The sequence below is a fragment of the Leptodactylus fuscus genome, chromosome 7 (genome assembly GCF_031893055.1).
Source record: "Leptodactylus fuscus isolate aLepFus1 chromosome 7, aLepFus1.hap2, whole genome shotgun sequence".
NCBI lineage: Eukaryota > Metazoa > Chordata > Amphibia > Anura > Leptodactylidae > Leptodactylus > Leptodactylus fuscus.
The window spans coordinates 25,352,829-25,356,567 of NC_134271.1; the positions used below are offsets into that span (position 1 = coordinate 25,352,829).

The window sequence follows — 3,739 nt, forward strand, 5'->3', positions numbered from 1 at the left end:
ATATCCATCCGCCTTCTTCATAATTGACAGCACAGCTGAGGTAATGTTGAACTAAAATCCTTCCGCAAATAGTGTACTCGGTCTGTATTCTTCCGCGCAGTAAAGCGCACCCGGACTTTGTCCCTTTTCTTGTAAGTTCATTAAAGTTCCTTACTGTGAATAGAATTTTCCTTATTCTCCTTTGTTTTATGTAAAAATGACCATAGCTCTACTCTAACTAGGGGCTTCAAACTTTGTCAAACCATAGCTGCGCATGCGCGAGTGGAATGTTCGAGCAGCTTTGGAAAATGCCGCCTTCTCACTTAGTAAAAGCGCGAGTCCGATTATTTCGCTTCACGTTGTGTGTAGGACACAGTTCATTCCTATCTTATCGCCTGTTATCGCGGGTAAGAGCGCGGTAAATGGGTGACGCAGTAGGGGACTATTTTTTTCATTCTGGGCGGAAGCATTCCTGCGGCAGCGCTGTGTGATGTGTCTGGATTCTATATAAGAAGACGCTGTGAAAGAGATCCGTCAGTGCGCGGACGGGTCGGGCAGCTGCTGAATGAAGAGGAGAAGGAGATGGCGTTGGGGGAGCTGGGGTTCTTCATAAGAAGACACACGGTATGTATATGGACAGCTTCAGTGGTGAGTATATGGTGGGGAGAGATTAATATAGGAGATTTTATAAGGATTTTAGCCCAAGCTGTGAGCGGGTACATGAAGCTTAAGCCATAATAGGAATGTTAGACTATGACTCAATAAGCTATAGCTGTCTATGAAGTAAACTGGACATGCTGGGTGTTGTAGTTCCGCAAGTGTAAGGATGGCTTGCTGTGTGGGAGGGATGGGGCAGTGGTCTGTAGTCGGGACAATCTACATGTGTGTGGTCCTTTTATGGTTCTTAGGATCTGTCAAGAGAAGATAATCCTCAGAAGTGTGACCATGTACCTACAGTAGGGGAGAACATAATGGCGCGCTCTGGAGCCCCCGCCTAGAAGCCCAGACAGAAGTGCGGTCAGGATACAGGTGTATACAGTCAGTCGTAAAGGGTGTGGCTGGGGCTTGTGAGTGTGTGACTAAATGCAACCACTAGGTGGCGGTGTATGCATCCAGCTGCTATTACAGTAGATGAGCGCTCTGGTGGGGAGGAAGGGGGGGGTGGGAGGACATTGAGTTTTTTTTCTAATTTTATTTTCCAGGTTTAATGAACTATATGACGTCATAAGCTGAACAAATTTAAGCGCCATCAGCAGTTCTGTAAATTTAAATGTTCACCTTACTTTCTAAAGGCGGCTTATACATCTGATCATGGTATATAATGGGGTTGTGATCTGTGGGAGTTAACCCTTTAGGCTCTAATCACACGAGATATATATAAGCTGTGACATCTACGGAACAATTGAAATTTTAATGCAGCTGTATATGTCACAGCTGTGACATCTGCATTAAAATTTCAATTGTGCTGGTCACATGACTTTGAGATTATGTATTTTGCTAGTTTTTATGGATCTCTGGTGTCTAAAACGCTATGGATTTTAAACGGCAATGAAAAATAGACTTGCGTTGCATCGTCTGAATAGAGCCTTAGTTTGTAGCCAGGACCCAATCTAAATGGGGGTGGGGCTATGTCTGTAGTTTGACACTCCTCCTGGGTAGTAGCTAGCTGAATAAGGAAGGGTGTGTACGCCCATTCAATGTGGGCTGGGGAGGGGTTATAAATGGCTATTTTTAGATTCTTTACAGAACACACCCACATGTCAAGCACTACGTGTTCCTGCCAAGAGCTACAATGGATCCTTAGATGAGGCTTACCTTAGCCTGTGATGTACAACAGCCCAGTGTACCATTAGGAGCTTGGTTCCCTACCTTGTGAGCCAGAGGTGTTCCCTACATGTGCCAGTGGTTTTCTACATCCTAAAGTCCCATTGTCCAGTCAGTGGAAGGATTCCTTGGTTCCTGCTGATCCATCATCACATGTCCTAGCCTTGGGGCCCCTAATAAAAGATGAGAATCTAGAAGGTTCCCCCCATTTCTTAGGAGCATGGGTCGCTACACATTCTGGTGGTGTTCTGCAATCCCAAGTACCGTCCACCCGGAAGGACTCCTTGCTTCCTATCCATCGTCATATGCCCTATCCCCCAAATAAAGATGGGTTTCTAGTGCGGTCCCTTATATAAATGCCTAAGCCCTAGAAGGGTACGTTTAAGCATCTGAACTTGTATATTGTTTTGCACGTTGCTGAGAAGCTATCCCGATAAGAACTGTTGTGTAGAAGCAAAACCTCTATCCGAGTCAAGAACTGTAATGGCAAAAGAAATCCGTATCTTAAATATTCTTTTATATGGCTGAGAATGCTAATCTTACCTCTTTGTATTTTGGGGGAAGGGAATTATCGTCATCTTTTTTTTATATGTTGCCTTTATATTCTGTTTGCGGATGAACTCTCTCATGTAATGTCACTTGCGTTACCTATTTGATGCGCCTATAGCTTTAGCGTGCCAGATGAGCACAGTTTGTACGTCTGTTTTCCAGATCTGTGCTTTGTATTTGTTGAGCGCTTTTATCCCCATTTGCCTCCTGTGGTTAATTCTTTATCTCATTGGTGAGGTATTGGTGTGTGCGTATACTTACTGCGTAACTATCCATGATATAAACCAATGTAAAGGGTATATTTGCTGAATGAGGTATCAAATGATAAAACTCTTAACATAAAAACGACACTATCATAATAAAACAATACTACTAAAAACATGAGAACCTACAACCAGGAATAACAGGAAAAAAACCGAAAAGCTTCACCCCAGCTACAGCCACCCCTTCCCCGGGACACACTATGGAACAGTTACATCAGGATTCAGCGCTATTCACTTACCCTTGAGGACTTCTCTACAGCTTCTCACTGCTATAAAATCATTCACATTACTTTATACATAAAATGTAGGTTTTTACACAATATAAAACCTTTATACAGCGTAAACTAAACTTGTATACACCGTCTTTAAAGGGTTAACTAAAATAATAAACTACATTATCAATTAATACCTTATTCACCAAACATGCGCATCAATGCATCGCACTTGGAGAACTGGTTACTGTTACATTATACAGTCTTACTCTAATACTATATAATGGTTACACCATCATAAACCACCACAAACTTAAAAAAAAAAAACCAACAAAACTACCTCTTCTCTTGTGACGTAATATACTACCAGTATAAACTGCAAAGTCAACGCAATAACCCGTCTTCACTCCATAAGTCGCGATACCTGTAACGAGAAGCCGGCATCACGTCTTGTTGTACTGAGGAGTGTTTGTTGCTGCAGTGGTTGGTGTAATGTTGGGTACGTTCTAGTACTCTCTACAGTTAATGCACTTTTTGGTGCGCTTATACGGAGTGGCTTTGAGTACTATTGTAACAGTAAGTGATGAATATTTTCCTAACTGTACGTTCAGGGTTTTACCCCTGTGTCATTTTTTACCTAACTTTATTTTTTCTTTAATAAAGCGCACATCTTGATTTGACATCCAGCTTGTTTCAATTGAGTTATTGTTACTATTTTATGTAGTCTTGGCTTTTTTTTTGGAATGGATTTGGTAAGTGCCATTTTATGTGGTTTGAGGTACCTTTAAAGTCCTCCTATCGGCTCTCCTGTCTTAGTGACTTGTGTTCCATATGAAATGTGATTCTGGATTTTTCTTCACATCTGTTGTGCTTTTTCCTCTGTTCCGCCTATGGCTGCTCTTTAGCAATAGG

General features: G+C 42.0%; 1 long non-coding RNA gene across 1 annotated transcript; it reads left to right on the forward strand.

Annotated features, from left to right (window-relative positions):
- The first annotated feature begins 399 nt into the window (after positions 1–399).
- On the forward strand, positions 400–3,507 carry LOC142213148 (uncharacterized). Its single transcript, XR_012717227.1, has 2 exons — positions 400–603; positions 888–3,507. It is a non-coding gene; the product is annotated as an uncharacterized LOC142213148 (long non-coding RNA).
- Positions 3,508–3,739: the final 232 nt, after the last annotated feature.